Genomic DNA, 16,528 nt, shown 5'->3' with positions numbered 1-16,528 from the left:
ATTATTATTTATACTGATTGTTTTGTTTTTTTGCTGTCCTACAGAACTCCTAATGAGCGGACTGTTTTTTACACATTCTTAAATTGTTTATTTTTCGCCCCATTAATGTGTCCTCTCTTCTGATTAGTTGTCTGCATATCTATGAACAACACGTACAGTGTAATGGTTAGCATTACTGCCTCACAGCGCTAAGGTCATGGGTTCAATTCCCTCCGTGGCACTGTGTGGAGTTTGCATATTCTCCCCATGCTTGTGTGGGTTTCCTCCAGGTACTCCGGTTTCCTCCCACAATCCAAAAATATACTGGTAGGTTAATCCAACAAAGAATTCACCCTAGTGTGAGTGTGTGTGCTTGTACATGTGGTAGGGAAAATAGATGATAAACTCCAGTGAGTGGCTGTTACGTACCGCCATCATGACTGCAGCTTAGCGACAGGAATGCTGTGTCATTAGCTGGCTGCTTCAGGCTACTGATCAGTCCTGGAGTATAAAGTTTGCAGCACTGTGTCAGGTGCTGTAATCATGCAGGCTGAGTTCTGGCAGCACTCAGCTGGTTCCAGTCAGCTAATCAGCTCTTTATAAATAGGATTTCTTTTTGCTCAGTCAGTGTTGATGATACAGATGGAGCCCTGCTCATCTATCCCTTTTAATAGGATTAACTGAGCCAGTGCAGTAGGACTTAATCCCCTGCTGTAATGACTTAATACCCTGCTGTATTGTTCTATCTGTATTGTATTGGTATCCGGTTGATAGATAGACAGTGTCTAGTTAGACAGTCAATAGATAATCACCATATGTTAGACAGACATTAGGTCGACAGGGTCAAAAGGTCGACAGGGTCAAAAGGTCGACATTAAAAATGTAGACAGTACAAAAGGTCGACGTGGTCAAAAGGTCGATATAAAAAAGATAGACAAATGTTTTTTTTAAATGTAACATGTTTTGGGACTATTTCATACTTTCCCTATCCATGTCGGCATAGAGTTGGTTATAAACCTTGTGGCGAGCGCAGCGAGCCACCATGCCCGAAGCGTGGCGAGCGAAGCGAGCCCCGCAAGGGTATGCCTTTCTACAATTGGGGGTACCAGATGACAGAACTATCCACACAAACCACAAAAATGCAAAAAACATGGTGTCTACCTTTTTCATGTCAACCATTTTCATGTCGACCTTTTGACCCTGTCGACCTTTTGACCTGTCGACCTTTTGTACTGTCTACCTTTTTCATGTCGACTTTTTGACCCTGTCGACCTAATGTCTGTCTAATATATGGTGTCTATCTACTGACTGTCTAACTAGACACTATCTATCTTTTATACCGGAACCATTGTATTGCAGCTGAGAACAATAGATTAAAGGTTTATGCTAATAAACCTTGGTGCACCATGGTGCAGCAGAGAAGGCTAGATGAGCGAGGCTCCATCTGTAGCTTCATGTAGGCTGTGTCATTCGACCTGGGAAACTACTTGAAAGACTCTGTTAAGAACTTTGGAAAGACTCCGTCTGTCATCCTCTGGGAAAATCTTGTCGATTTACAGCTCCAAGAAGGTCCTATGCCGATTCAGTCAGGAAAGATTCCAAAGCTAATCTTGGGAGAAAGCTTCAAATTTGTTTCTGTGCTTAAATGAGAGATTCTACTAGGCGAACTTTGGGAAGGTCTGTTCTTGCCTAATCTGCTGGAAGATTCTGTCGTATTAACAGCTCCAGAAAGGTCTAGTGGATTCTCGTCCAGAAGATCCCTTTTATTCTCTGGTAGAAAGACTCATTCCTGCCACTTCTGTGATGAAAGATTCCATTTGGAAGGATTCTGGAAAGACCTTGTGCTGTGTGTCCATTGGAGGATCCTGTTGTTAACATCTCCAGGAAGGTCCGGTGGATTCCTGTTCAGGGAGATTCTCAGAACATCTGGTGGAAAGATTCATCATAGTTCCAGTCCGTGTTTTGTTCAGATCACTCGTGTCCGTGTCATCCGTGTCTGTCCTGGGATTCCTGTCACCAGTCAAGATAAGTCCTGGTTTATTTATCATCTATTCCAGTTGCCTTGCTGTGTCTTGTTATATTTGTACTGTCCATTGACTGATTCCGTGACTGTGCTTAGCCCTTCTGGCATATATCCTATTTTCCACCTTGAGGGTAATCCTAGTGACTAGTTTTCAGTTGCACCTTCAGCAGATGAATTGTGGTGTTTTCCTGCCATCTAATACCACCTAGCGGCTCTCTGTCTGTTGTATAAGTACTTCCCGGAGGCAATAAGACCTGGGAGTGGCCTAAGTACTGGTGTGCCTGCTTGCACTGAGGGAACAACAGGTCATTGCTATAAGCAGAAGACCCTCTACTGAGGGGCTCTAGATACTTATCCTGCAGTACAGGGTTTCCTAACAATGGCTGAGTATTCTCTGTATATGTTATGCACACCAGTGCCAGCAGGAATGTACTGGTGTCTGAACGGTGAGGGCTGCAAAACAAGTGAACTCACAGACAGACTGGGGAATATGACATTACATACACAGAAGGTGATAGGGTAACAAAATAAACACAAAGTGAACAGAGAAGCCCAAAGGCTAAGAAACTGGGTGTCTCCCTAATATTAGGAATGCTCAGATGGAAAGAAGCAAGATGTAGTGATTTAATACGTAGAGAACCCGAAATGCTGTTGCTAAGGGCAACAGCAAAACCCTAAAGGGTTACCAACGGGTGTGGCAGTAAACTCCTTGGTCAGAGATGGAATAATAGACACAAGGAGAGTCTCCACAATCCTTGTCCTCACTTGCAGTGCACTGGTTCAGCTTACTGCCACTAAACTGACACCTGAACACCTTGCACAGTGAGAAAGGATTTTGGCAGGCAAGTCTGAGAATACAGCCGCAAACTTGCTAGGTTCACAGAGTAGCAAAAGAACCCCAGCAGGTTAAACGACTGACTCCAGTCTTACTGCTAGGTCTGGATTGGCAGAGTGTAATACCAAATCCCAAGGCCTATTTGCAGTAAGCAACAAACAAATACAAAGTTTACACAGTACTAGCTAGCTTTCAGGAACTGACTAACCAACAAAGATTCAGCAGCATCTGCCTAACCTGAGAAGAGGGTTTATATAGCAGGTGCTGTCCACGCCCCACTCAGACCTCACAGACTGTGAGCACAAAAACCAGCACCGGATCCCCTGCCGTGCACAGAGCCTGTAACCACTGCACAGCAAAAGACCCGAACCGGAGTATCAGCTACGCTCAGGTTACTCCGCTAGCACTTGTCTCCCGGTTGCCATGACGACGTGGCAGCACAGAGCAGGAGACCCTAACAGTACCCCCCCTCTGACGAGGGGTCAAAGAACCCCTACCACCGGGTTTATCGGGGAACTGCGAGAAGAAAGAGCGTAACAGTCTGGGGGCATGAAGATCACAACTGCGCACCCACGACCGCTCCTCCGGGCCATACCCCTTCCAGTGCACCAAAAATGACAGCCGACCCCGAACCATCTTGGAGTCAAGAATCCTTTCAACAACAAACTCCCTCTGGCCATGTATCAGAAGAGGGGAAGGTCTTCCACTGGAAGAAGGATTACTAATCGCCCGTTTTAAAAGGGAACAATTAAATGTTTTATTGATACCCAAAGAACGGGGTAGATCTAACTGAAATGCCACCGGATTGATAACCCTAGTGATCTTATAAGGACCGATGAACCGGGGGCCTAACTTATGAGATGGCTGTCTCAACTTCAAATTCTTGGTAGACAACCAGACGAAGTCCCCTAATTTGAAGCTGCAGGGTCTTTTCCGCTTATCAAAAACCCTTTTGGTCACTAATGACACAGACACAAGGGCTTTCTTCACTTTCCTCCAAATACCTCTAAGGACCGAAACCACAGAGGAACCACCAGGCGTGGAGTCCAGGGGGTCAAAAGAATTGGCCTTAGGATGATGCCCATACACACAAAGGAAGGGAGAGATCCCTGTAGCAGAGTGAGCCGCGTTGTTATAGGCAAACTCCGCCATGGACAGATGAGCAACCCAGTCAGTCTGACACTTGGAGACATAACACCTGAGGAACTGCTCCAAGGACTGGTTCACCCTTTCAGTCTGCCCATTAGACTGCGGAAGGTAGCCTGACGACAAGCTGACAGAAATCTGGAGATCGGAACAAAATGCCCTCCAGAATTTGGCCACAAACTGGGATCCGCGGTCAGAGACCACATCAAGTGGCAACCCGTGGAGGCGCACAACATGCAGCATAAATAATTCAGACAGGCGTCTGGCCGATGGCAGCCCAACCAATGGAACGAAGTGCGCCATCTTCGAAAATCTGTTAACGACAACCCAGATGGCTGTCATCCCCGAGGATTTGGGCAAGTCCACCACAAAATCCATTGAAATGTGGGTCCATGGCTTAGATGGAATAGAGAGTGGATGTAATGGGCCAACAGGAACCCCTCTAGGAGTCTTATTTCGGGCACAGATGTCACATGCCCGAACCCACTGATCCACATCCCTAGCCACCGAGGGCCACCACACCGCCCTAGATAGCAACTCCCGAGTTCTGGCAATACCCGGGTGACCTGCCGACTTCTTGGCATGGAATTCCAGGAACACTCGCTGTCTTAACCTAGGAGGCACAAACAAAAGACCTACCGGAAGGTCTGGAGGAGCCTGCTCCTGTGCTCTAAGGACTAATGACAAGAGGTCCTGGGTAATGCCCACTTTAATACATGATGGGGACAAAATGGGCAATGGCTCCTCGGTGGTCTCCTGGATTGGAGCAAAACTCTGCGAGAGCGCATCAGCCTTGATGTTTTTTGACCCAGGGCGATATGTTTTCAAAAAATTAAAGCGAGCAAAAAACAAAGCCCATCGTGCCTGCCTGGCATTGAGGTGCTTTGCTGACTCTAAATATGCCAAATTCTTATGGTCGGTGAGAATTGAGACCACAAACTTAGCCCCCTCAAGCCAGTGTCTCCACTCCTCGAGTGCATCCTTAATAGCCAACAATTCCCGGTTACCCACGTCATAATTCATCTCGGCAGGCGAAAATTTACGGGAAAAGTAAGCACAGGGATGAAGGCGATTATCAGACACTCCCATCTGAGAGAGCACTGCCCCAATACCCATCTCAGAGGCATCCACCTCCACCACAAAAGGACGCTCTGGATCTGGGTGTCGCAGCACCTTGGCCGAGACAAATGCCCTTTTGAGACAGGCAAAAGCCGCTTTGGCCTCACAAGACCAGTGAGCAACATCCGCCCCTTTCTTAGTGAGTACCACCAAGGGCGCCACTATAGACGAAAATCCAGCGATAAATCGTCTATAAAAATTCGCAAAGCCCAGAAAACGCTGAAGCGCCTTCAAACTAGTGGGCTGCACCCAATCCAGGACTGCCTGTACCTTGGAACCCTCCATTTGGAAACCTTCTGGGGAGACAATATATCCTAGAAATGCGATTTGCTGAACTTCAAATTCGCACTTCTCCAGCTTCGCCCCAAGCCGGTGGTCTCTGAGTTTCTGGAGGACTAAGCGTACATGCTTCCGATGTTCCTCCAGGGAATGGGAGAAGATTAGGATGTCATCTAAGTATACAACTAAGAATCTATCCAAATATTCCCTGAGCACATTGTTCATGAAGTCCTGGAAGACTGCCGGGGCATTACAGAGCCCAAAAGGCATCACCAAATATTCATAATGCCCTGAGTGGGTATTAAAGGCAGTCTTCCATTCATCCCCCTCTCTTATTCGGATTAGATTGTACGCACCGCGTAGGTCAATCTTAGAAAAAATGGTGGCAGTACGAAGCTGGCCAAACAAGACCGAAATGAGAGGCAGTGGGTATGAGTTTTTAATCGTGATACGGTTCAATTCCCTGAAGTCGATGCAGGGTCGCAACGAACCGTCCTTTTTACCCACGAAGAAGAACCCCGACCCAACTGGAGACTGTGAAGGTCTGATAAATCCCTTAGCCAAGTTCTCCTGAATGTACTCTGCCATAGCCTGAGTCTCAGGACGTGACAGGGAGTACAACCTGCTCTTGGGAAGCTTAGCATTCGGCAACAAATCAATGGCACCGTCATAGGGGCGATGGGGAGGTAGTACCTCTGCAACTTTTTTGGAGAACACCTCCGCAAAATCTGCATAACATCCTGGCAATCCTGGCAAACTTAGCTGCGAAAGCCTGACTGGAAGACTCAAGCAACTCCTGAAACAATCAGTACCCCAACTAAGAATCTCCCCAGAGACCCAGTCAAATTGAGGATTGTGGGCACCAATGGGGCAAAAGTACAGACAGTCACATAAAAGGACAATTTTTCAGAGTGTGTGGCTCCAATAAACAAAGAAATCTGGCTAGTGCAAGAGGTAATTTTACCCTGGGATAATGGTTCCCCGTTTAACCCACAGATCTCAATTTCCGATGCCAAGGGTACTAAGGGAACAGAGTGTTTCAGGGCGAATTGGCGGTCCATAAAAACCCCGTCGGCCCCACTGTCCACAAAGGCCTCAGTCTTGACAGTTTGACCGAGGATCTTCAAGGTCACCGGAATGATAAAAGTCTTCTTGGGAAATTCTGACTTCTGGCCTGACAGGATATTTCCCATCACCCTCAGGCCCTGAAGTTTTCCGGCTTTTCTGGGCATGATACTACCACATGACCTTTATTCCCACAGTACAAACACAACCCCTGCTGTCTCCTCCGCGTCTTCTCACGCGAGGAGAGGCGGGTAGCCCCAATCTGCATAGGCTCCTCGGAAAATTCCTCAGATTCTGAGGTTCCCTTGGGAAAGAAGGAAACCTCGGTCTCCCTTTCAAGCCTACGCTCTCTCAGCCGTCTATCCACCCGGATGGATAACTGCATGAGCTGATCCAAGCTATCAGGCAAGGGATATTGTACCAGTTGGTCTTTTATCTGGTTAGAAAGACCTCTTCGGTACTGGTGTCTCAGGGCTGGGTCATTCCACTGGGTATCATGGGCCAACCTCCGAAACTCCGTACAGTAAACCTCAACTGGCCTTCGCCCTTGCTTAAGGATCGAAATCTGAGCCTCGGCTGAGGCCGTCTTGTCAGGGTCATCATACAACATGCCCAGTGCCGTAAAAAAAGCATCAACACTTTTAAGCGACGGACAGTCAGGCTGCAACCCATATGCCCAGACCTGTGGGTCTCCTTGTAGCAAGGAAATCACTATGCCCACCCGCTGAATCTCCGACCCAGAAGACTGAGGCCTAAGCTGGAAATATAGCTTGCAGCTCTCCTTGAAACAAAAGAACTGCGAGCGATCTCCAGAAAAACGATCCGGGAGATTTACTTTCGGCTCCTTAACTCCTGAAGGTACTGCTGCTGCGGGAGCTCCGCCAGCGGCCTGCGAGGTGTGCATTTTAATGGACAAATCATTAAATTGTCGAGTCAGGACCTACACCTGATCGACCACCTGTTGCAAAGTATTTTGAGGGGTATGCTCCATATTCCCACAAAATTTCAACAGGAGTATTAGGCTGCTGAATATGTTATGCACACCAGTGCCAGCAGGAATGTACTGGTGTCTGAACGGTGAGGGCTGCAAAACAAGTGAACTCACAGACAGACTGGGGAATATGACATTACATACACAGAAGGTGATAGGGTAACAAAATAAACACAAAGTGAACAGAGAAGCCCAAAGGCTAAGAAACTGGGTGTCTCCCTAATATTAGGAATGCTCAGATGGAAAGAAGCAAGATGTAGTGATTTAATACGTAGAGAACCCGAAATGCTGTTGCTAAGGGCAACAGCAAAACCCTAAAGGGTTACCAACGGGTGTGGCAGTAAACTCCTTGGTCAGAGATGGAATAATAGACACAAGGAGAGTCTCCACAATCCTTGTCCTCACTTGCAGTGCACTGGTTCAGCTTACTGCCACTAAACTGACACCTGAACACCTTGCACAGTGAGAAAGGATTTTGGCAGGCAAGTCTGAGAATACAGCCGCAAACTTGCTAGGTTCACAGAGTAGCAAAAGAACCCCAGCAGGTTAAACGACTGACTCCAGTCTTACTGCTAGGTCTGGATTGGCAGAGTGTAATACCAAATCCCAAGGCCTATTTGCAGTAAGCAACAAACAAATACAAAGTTTACACAGTACTAGCTAGCTTTCAGGAACTGACTAACCAACAAAGATTCAGCAGCATCTGCCTAACCTGAGAAGAGGGTTTATATAGCAGGTGCTGTCCATGCCCCACTCAGACCTCACAGGCTGTGAGCACAAAAACCAGCACCGGATCCCCTGCCGTGCACAGAGCCTGTAACCACTGCACAGCAAAAGACCCGAACCGGAGTATCAGCTACGCTCAGGTTACTCCGCTAGCACTTGTCTCCCGGTTGCCATGACGACGTGGCAGCACAGAGCAGGAGACCCTAACAGTATAGTGCTGCAGAATATGTGTGCGCTAAATAAATAATTGTAATAAACATGTATTGTGCTTTTGATCACTAGTAATTTACACTTGTTTCCATCTAGCAACCAGCCTGATGTTATATTTCATATTTTATATTGGTTTTAAAGAAATATTACACATTGATAGAATAACTATCCAGTTCATCCTGATTGTATTACAAAAGATCCAAGTACCCATAGAGAATACAGAAACAGTTACCTAAGTCCTTGATGTTGGAAGTTTTCTGGCCGACATAGCACTGGCTATAGTTTTTTTTCCCCATTAAGGATCCAAGTCTGGATGTAATGCTGTCCAAATTGGCCGGAGGGGCGGGTTGCCTACCGAGCCAAGAATTTTTTTTAAAGCAGCAATTATTTACAAGACAAAACCATGTATTGTAAATGATTGGCATTGTAAAAAAACATCAGAGTTTGGCTGGGAAACCCCACCTCCGGCAATTTCAGATGACATTACATACCATTACATACTCTGTTGTTTTTATGAGCACATGTTGTTTTGAATCTTTAACTATATCCAAAGATCTTGTGTGCTAGAAAATTTAAATTTTATCTTTTCTACATGACCTAACAATTTTACCTGTTCTTTGCTAATAGCCTACAGCCCATAGCCTAACCCTCCTCCCACAGCCTAACCCTAGCCCTCCACGGAGGTGCCTAAACCTAACCTCCCTCCCCATAGCCTAACCCTCCCTCCACAGCCAAACCCTAACCTTCCCTTCCCTACAGCCTAACCATAACCCCACAGCCTAACCGTAACTTCCCTGCAGCCTAACCCTAACCCTCCCTTCCCCGCAGCCTAACTCCTCCCCCCCCAGCAGCATTACCCTAATCCTCCCTTTGCTGCAGCCTAACCCTAACTGTCACTAGGGATGTGTACACCTAACACCCCCATGGGCTAACACTAAGTACCCCTCCACAGCCTAAACTTGGGGGGTGTCTAAACCTAACCCACCCCAAACCTCCCTCCCCCCAGTGGGCAGCATACTTACAATCGGGGTACTGGATGTTGGTATTGCGGCTTCTGCATTGGAGTTCCAGTGCCGGCATCCCGACCGTATCCCTTCTTTATGTACACTCATCCAATAAAAGAGGGGAACCCAAGCTTGTAGCTGTTAAGAGGGAAGTTGCAAATATAGGGAATAGCTCAGTCAGGAATCAACTGCGCTACAATGGTGTAAAAAGCTAAGAGACTATTTTTTACAGTAAAAATAAATAAATTATAATAATTATGGGAGCACGGCTTGGCTCCAGATTTGTGGCTGCTTTTTGGGGCTTATTCCCCCTCACCTGAGAGCCTTTTTGTGGGCTCCCCTGCACCTGTTCCTGTTCCCTGGGGGACTGTTTGTTGACCATGAAGGGCGTGCGTTTGACCTACATTGTCACAGGATCCAGAGTCTGCAGTTCAGGACCCCACTGGCAACCCGTGGTCTCTCCCGGCATACATCTCCTGCTGCTTCCATATTCCGGTGGTAAAGCATCGGCTTCACACTGCCGGCGGCTCCCAGTGATGGCTGCATATTCCGGCTCCGTGGGTGACGGCTCCCTCATTAGAGCCTCCAAATCATTGTGGCTCTAGTCCAGCGCCTTACAGGTGCCCTCAAGTACCTGGGTGTCATCCAACGCTGCTAAAAGGGCTCTCTAACGGGGTTCTACCAGTGGGGGATGTAAGCGTCTGCACTGGCTTGTCCAGCGGTGGAGCTGCATCATATGGCCAGAGGCAGAGAGCCTCTAATCTGAAAGCTAAATTAAAGTGCTAGTTGGTGGCAATCTGAACGCGCACATGCGCAGTCCGCAATCTCATGGAGGGACTCTCAAAAAAAACTGGAGGGTTTGCGGGGCAGTGGGAGGTTAAAGTAAAAAATGGGAGCGCAGGAGGGTAGTCAAGTCTGCAATAGGTACTTAGCTTTTTAGGCAACAGAGTGGCTGCAGGGGAGAGGAATGTGCCTTCCATTAAGAGCAGGATCACCAGTCCCATCCCAGGCATTTTGTTGAGCAGTCCCAACTGTATGAGTGCAGGAGGGGGAGTGCAGTATTTTAAGCTCTGCCCCTTCAGGCTTCACTCTCCCTGACTTTGAGTACTTCCCTTAACACGGCAAATACCAGTCCCAGTCCGCTACTCTGGTAGTCTGTAGCACGCATGATCACCCTCCTTGCTTGGGAACAGAGCTGAGACCAGAAAAAGAATGGAAAAATGGCATCCACCTGCAAGGGAGACAGAATACACCAGTCCCTGGACCCAGAGTGCTGTGGGGGGGTCCCCGCTGGAAATGCATCCCCCCGATGCAGCTAAATCCAGGCAGCTAACACAATGCCCAATACTGCAGCACTAACACTGTGCATTGCTCAAGCAGCACATAGACCATAACTAAACTAAAAAGCAAAAGAAAACTCACAAAGAAATATAAAAAAATTAAACTACAGCAAATGGCTGCATAACAGCTCTTACAAAATGTGCCCTACTCCACGGGCACCTAAAGAACACTGGAATATATGGTTGCAGGGGGAGGAGTTTACTTTTAAAGCACCAGTCTCATTTAGGTGTCAGCTCCAGTCCCAAACTGAAATCCCTTTAGCGCAGCCCTCACCTCTTTTGTTTAAATACACTGTACTGTATTCGTATATATCATCAAGAAAATGTTATTTAATCTTATTTAACATTAGAAAACTTCAAAATACAGGTTGAGTATCCCTTATCCAAAATGCTTGGGACCAGAGGTATTTTGGATATGGGATTTTTCCGTATTTTGGAATAATTGCATACCATGATGAGATATCATGGTATTGGGACCTAAATCTAAGCACAGAATGCCTTTATGTTACATATACACCTTATATACACAGCCTGGAGGTCATTTTAGCCAATATTTTTTATAACTTTGTACATTAAACAAAGTGTGTCTACATTCACACAATTCATTTATGTTTCATATACACCTTATACACACAGCCTGAAGGTCATTTAATGCAATATTTTTAATAACTTTGTGTATTAAACAAAGTTTGTGTACATTGAGACATCAAAAAACAAAGGTTTCACTATCTCACTCTCACTCAAAAAATTCCGTATTTCGGAATATTCCGTATTTCGGAATATTTGGATATGGGATACTCAACCTGTACTGTATGTTTACAGCCCTGTTTTATCCACCTTTCCCCACTAATATAAACACACCAAGCCACCTATGACTACGGTTGTGTGAACAGAACAAGGAGCTATGGGGGTAATTCAGACCTGATCGTAGCAGCAAATTTGTTAGCAGTTGGGCAAAACCATGGGGGTCATTCCGAGTTGATCGTTCGCTAGCTATTTTTTGCAGCGCTGCGAACAGATAGTCACCAACTATAGGGTAGTGTATGTTTGCTTTGCAAGTGTGCAATCGCATGTGCAGCCGAGCGGTACAAAAAAGTTTTGTGCAGTTTCTGAGTAGCTCAGAACTTACTCAGCCGCTGCGATCACTTCAGCCTGTCTGGTCAGAGAGTGCTTCACCCGGCCAGCTCAATTGGAAGGGCCCGGGAGGAGCTGTGTGCTGGAGCTCCCCGTAGCTGCAGCCAGTGCCAGCTCCCTGGAGATATGAGGAGGCAGCTGACGTGTCACTGACAGCTCTGTTCCTCTTTTGAAAAAAGCTTTTTTTGGGAACGCACTAGTCTGCAATAAATTATTAATGCCCTCTGAAAAACTGATTTATGATGCTAAATTGCTTATAGATACAGCAACCTTGTGCATGTGGATGGATAATCCTTTTGCAAATATATGTTGCTATCAGTGGTGCTCCCGAGAGTCAAAGAGGTATCAACTAAGAAAAACCAACAATAGAAAGTTGGAAAGTAGACTCTTGTGTGGGAGCTCTCTAATTCAGAGGAATCGGTGTATATTAATCAATTCTGATAAAACATAACTTTATTTGTTCATTATTAAAAGGTGATTATAGGAATTAATTGTATGTAAATAGTATAGCTACGCGAAAATATAACACTATGTTAAGTATAATTCATGTGGTTTTAAATACCACAATAAGAACCGGAAATCCAAATCTTTGGGCTAGTGGATTTACTATGATCACAGTAACGCCTTTGTGTAATATATGACCATCATTTGTTCTACAGCAATCCTATTCAGGATTATTTTGATGTAGAGAATTAAATCATAAGTCATACTGAACCGAATGCCAATTGGTATTATTGGGGATCACTCTAGATCGGGCAGAAGAATTTTTTGCAGTACCAGGGTGTTCCAAGGTGGTCTCCCATCCGAGTACTGACCCGGCCCTCCACTGCTTGGCTTCCAAGATCAGACGAGATCGGGCATCTCCAGCGGGGTATATCCGCAATTATTTAATCTGCCCGTTCAGTCAATCCCAATACCCGTATCACCAAAATTATATATCCAAAGCGATCTAGATCAATCGTGTGTTCAGTATCTATATTTATCTTATGCCCATGAAAAAGGAGTGAAATTATAGCAAAATCCAGATAATGGTAATGGGACAATTATCATGTGCAATAATTATATGCAGGGGTGTCCACTGTGCAATTTAGCAAAATTACGATAAGGACAATTATCATATGCAAAAATCCTATGCAAGGGCGTCCACTTGCATAGCCAGGATAAAGTGGTGATATACGGTGAGGCAACAATTATAGCAATCCTGTTGCTGTCCTAATTGTTGTATACTGGTTTGTGTGTTCAACATCAGTTTTACAGTACATGTAGCCTCTAATAATTTATATCACACAGACCGATCCAAATTCTCACTATATATGAGCCTCTAAAGCCTGAACATACATTTGCAAGAAAATTCTTACAATGTGTCAGAGAGGCTATAATGAGAGAGAGAGAGAGCAAATAAACAGCTGAAAATGTTATTCAATAACCATAGCAGACGGTAATGTACATGAGGATAATTAAATAGCAATCTGCTGCAAAATCAAAGCTAAACCACAGCTTGAAAATTATTTGTACAATAATCTGCCATTGGGCCTTTGATGCCACTTATGAATATACCATTTTACTCCCAATACCTGTTGGGTACCACACAGCTCCAGCACCTCTTGGAGCAACCAGAATATGCACATGCACTATAATATTCAGATAGCTATAGGGCTTAACCTATCCGTGATAAGCACATAGAGACATTGTGTGAAAAAATGACTCACATAATATCAATTTCTCCAGCGGAAAACTGTTAGATGTCTATGTATATATATACACACACACACACACACACAGGCAACATCTCAGTGCATTCATTTAAAGCGGATTAATACCCTAGTGTGGCTGCAATAAATATGCTGAAAGGTTTTTAGGTGTAAGGTATGTGTTCATACGATACCAATACCAATCCTGCTGTAGGAGCTGTCTGTGGCCAGTTGCCATTGGTAAATCCTACTGGTAAATGGCTCTGGAGGTGCGATGGAAATGAAGCCATAAACTGACTTCAGTGTGGAGGGTGTGGAGAGGTTGTCAGCTGTTTCCTTAATGCTGCTGTCTCTGATCCGCGTGCAGCCGCTACTCTCCAAGATAGTGCAGCGTGTAGTTGCGGTGTGTCTCCCAGGTCTCGACGGCTTACCGCCGTTGCCTGGGTAACCGTCCCTGAGTTCCGGTTATTGCGATCACGTGTGCGCACCACGTGACCGCAGGGTAGAGTGACGTACGTTTCGCAGTGTAGCTTGATCACAGAACGTAGTGTGATCAGTAGGAGTTTCTTATTTAAGGACGGTGCTGAATGCTCATTGGATGTTGAATTGTGATGGACACTTTACTGTACCTATCCTTGGATCTATTGAAGCATCGGTTAAAGTAAAGGGAAAACATAATGATCTGCACGCTAATATGTATCCATTTAATGGCACATATTAATAAAATGATATTGTTCTTGTATATGCCTGTTTAATAATTAATTGGGATTTGAAATTGTAATATTAATTATAATAATTAAACCTGGTACACAAATCTCAGTAACCAAAATAAATGAATAAATAGTAGGATTTAAAATTAATTAACATAAAGGTGATATAGAAATAACTATGTGCGTGTCAGTGTGCATATCTGTATAATAAAGTGAATGGCAGCGTGGTATATCCCCAACGTGCTTAATTATGAATCAAATAGTTTTTATGGTGATTATTATTGATTAGAGTGTGATAATGAAATGTGAGATATATGTATTTTGAATAGAACAGTGAGAGGGAAGAAGCAATAATAGAGAGGGTGCCTATAAGAATATGTGTTTTATTGGGAGAAAGAGAGAGGATAAAACATAATAAGATGGGTGGGAAGTGGGGGGGGTTGATTTTATTTTTTTGTTTTTTGTTTTTTTGTATTTTTTTCTTTCTTTTTTTCTTCTTTTTTAGAGGGAAAAGGGAAAGATAAAAAGAGGAGGGGGTGGGGAAAAGAAAGGGGGGGGGGAAGGGGGGGGAAGGGAGGATAAAGGGGGGCTTGGGGGGGGAAAGGGAAAAAATGGGAGTGGATATTGTTGGTTTTGGGAAGAAAGGGATAGTGGAGTGTATGTGATGAATAGGTGATGGTGGATAATAATGCAATGATTAATAGTGAAAATGAAATAAATGAATTTCTTAAATAATAATATGTGCCAGGTGCAATTAATTAAGTATTATTACGTGACAATTATGAGGGCAATTTGTGCAAGAACTCTTTATCTTACTGATTATGTGGGAAAAGTATAAACTAAGAGCCCAAGTTTAGGAGAGGTGAAAAAGTGATGTGTGGTGATGTATAATGAAGATTATTGGTTGTAATTACTGTAGCAATTGTACCATTTATTTATATTGTACTATTGTGCTAACTGTATTGATACTAAATAGCATATATCAATATTATAGGTCTAATAATATTATATGTGGCCAGGATGGAATTCTTTGTGACTCTAACAGTAAATTAATTAATTTAAATAGACCCCAAAGTTAATATTTTCATTCATGCCAGCTGGATATATGGTTCCCATCTTGAAGATCCATTCGCTTTCTTTCTTCAGTAGACTATCAGTTAGGTTTCCTCCTCGTATTCCGAGTCTAATCCTTTCCAAACCAAAGATTTTTAGCTCTTCATACCTGCTCCCATGACAAGTATAAAAGTGACGGGCAACGGATGTCAGTTGTTTCATCTTTTGCTTATCCGTAATGGCATTGCGTATGGATCCTTTATGTTCTAGGATACGTTGTTTAAAGGGTCGTGTCGTCATGCCAATGTATTTCTGGTTACAACTACAACTGAGGCAGTAGATAACACCCTCTGTTTGACAGTTCATGTAATCCGTAATTAGAATTATATTCCCATATTTGTCCTCTATCTCTTTTATTGGGACAATGTATTTGCAGGCTTTACATTTCCCGCAGGGGTATGTGCCTGTGATTATTGGTTTTTTGTCAGGGAATTTCTGGAAGTGGCTCTGTACCAGTCGGTCTTTTACATTTTTTGATCTGCGCCAACTCATAGAGACTTTGGGACCAAGTTTCTTAGATAGAGCGAGGTCTGTATGTAAAACGTGCCAGTGCTTCTGTATTGCTTCGTTGATCTTTCTCCATTCTTGGCAGAAATTTCCAATGAAGTGGATGGTGTTTTCAGACTTTTTTTCTTTCTTGTGATCCTTGAAGATAATATCTTCTCTCTTGATGACTTTAACAGATTTTAATGCTTTTTTTTTACAGAGGTTTTACTGTATCCTCTGTTGCAAAGTCTCTGTGCCAGATCTGCACTTTGTATTGTAAAGTTCTTATTGTCTGAACAGTTTCTACGCAGGTGAAGAAATTCCCCTTTCGGTATATTTTCTATCGTCGGGGGAAAATGAGAGCTTGTTTGGTGTAGTAATGTATTAGTTGCAGTGCTTTTGCGATATAGACTCGTAGCAATCATTCCCTCTGGATTTTTATAGAGCATTAAGTCCAGGAATGGTACTTCGGTTTGACTTATAGTGTGAGTGAGGCGGATGTTAAGATCATTCTTATTCAGATGTTCGATGAATTGATGCAGTAATTGTAAGTCCCCTTCCCAAATCATAAGGATGTCGTCTATGTACCTATTCCACATAATGACATGGGTTGTAAAATTGTCATTATGATCTTTGAAAACAAATTCTTTTTCCCACCATCCAAGGAATATATTTGC

The 16,528-nt window shown here is 44.3% G+C and overlaps 1 pseudogene; it reads right to left on the bottom strand.

Annotated features, from left to right (window-relative positions):
* Nucleotides 1–12,616: 12,616 nt before the first annotated feature.
* On the bottom strand, nt 12,617–12,736 carry LOC134947121 (5S ribosomal RNA; annotated as a pseudogene).
* Between the last annotated feature and the right edge of the window lie 3,792 nt (nt 12,737–16,528).

This window comes from Pseudophryne corroboree, chromosome 1, assembly GCF_028390025.1.
Source record: "Pseudophryne corroboree isolate aPseCor3 chromosome 1, aPseCor3.hap2, whole genome shotgun sequence".
Taxonomy (NCBI): Eukaryota; Metazoa; Chordata; class Amphibia; order Anura; family Myobatrachidae; genus Pseudophryne; species Pseudophryne corroboree.
This window is presented reverse-complemented; position numbering and strand designations above follow the sequence as displayed.